Below are 982 nucleotides of genomic sequence, written 5' to 3'. Positions count from 1 at the left end.
TTTGAATTTGTTCTTCCCCCTTTTTACAAATTGGTTAAATTGGACAGCGAGTTATAATGTCAGGGAAATATTTATTGACCGTTCAGTCTGTAAATAAATAGCTGAATAAAATACTGGAAAAAATGTATATTCATATTTTTGTAGACACACGATATATTTTAAAAAACGAGATTTTATCCATAAACATATTTTTATACATGCATTCATTAAAATGGACAGCTTATCAAAGAGATGAGAGATTGCTGCGGATTTGGAATAGGTTAGATATTTTCTCTCTGACTTTTGATCGAAATGAGGGAAAAGAGGTGATACTTGGATAATCTCTCTCTCTCTCTCTTTCACTATCTACATTCCTCTCTCTTTGTTTCTCACTTCTTCCTTCTCTCTTTCATATTAATTCCTCTTTTTGTTTTCACTGTATTTCTTCTCTCTTTCTCTCTTTTGTCTCTCGTCTCTGTTCTGTCTCTGCCCTCTCTCTCTCTCTCTTCTTCTTTTCTCTCCTCTCTCTTCTCTTCTCTCTTTCTCTTTTTTCTCCTTTTCTCTCTCCCCCTTCCCTCCTTCTTCTCTCTCCTCTCTCTCTTCTCTTCTCTCTCTCTCTCTCTCTCTCTTCTCTATATATAAATATAAATATATATAAATATATATTAATATTAATAATATTATATATTTATTATATATTTATTAAAAATTTTATATATAAATTATATATAATATATAATATATATTTATATATAATATTAAATATATATATATAATTATAATATAAAATATAATTTTATATAATATATAATAATATATATATATTATATTATATAAATATATATATATTTTATATTAATATATATATATTGGGAAAAGGGATCCAATCGGCAAGGGGAGGCTCCCCTATAACCTTAAATAGTAAAACGAAGGGGCCTTTTTTTTTCATTTTCTTTTTATTCTCAATCTTTATTTTCATGTATATTCTTTTCGATTTCATATC

Source organism: Penaeus monodon, chromosome 4 (assembly GCF_015228065.2).
Source record: "Penaeus monodon isolate SGIC_2016 chromosome 4, NSTDA_Pmon_1, whole genome shotgun sequence".
Classification (NCBI taxonomy): Eukaryota; Metazoa; Arthropoda; class Malacostraca; order Decapoda; family Penaeidae; genus Penaeus; species Penaeus monodon.
Note: the sequence above shows the minus strand (reverse complement) of the source record.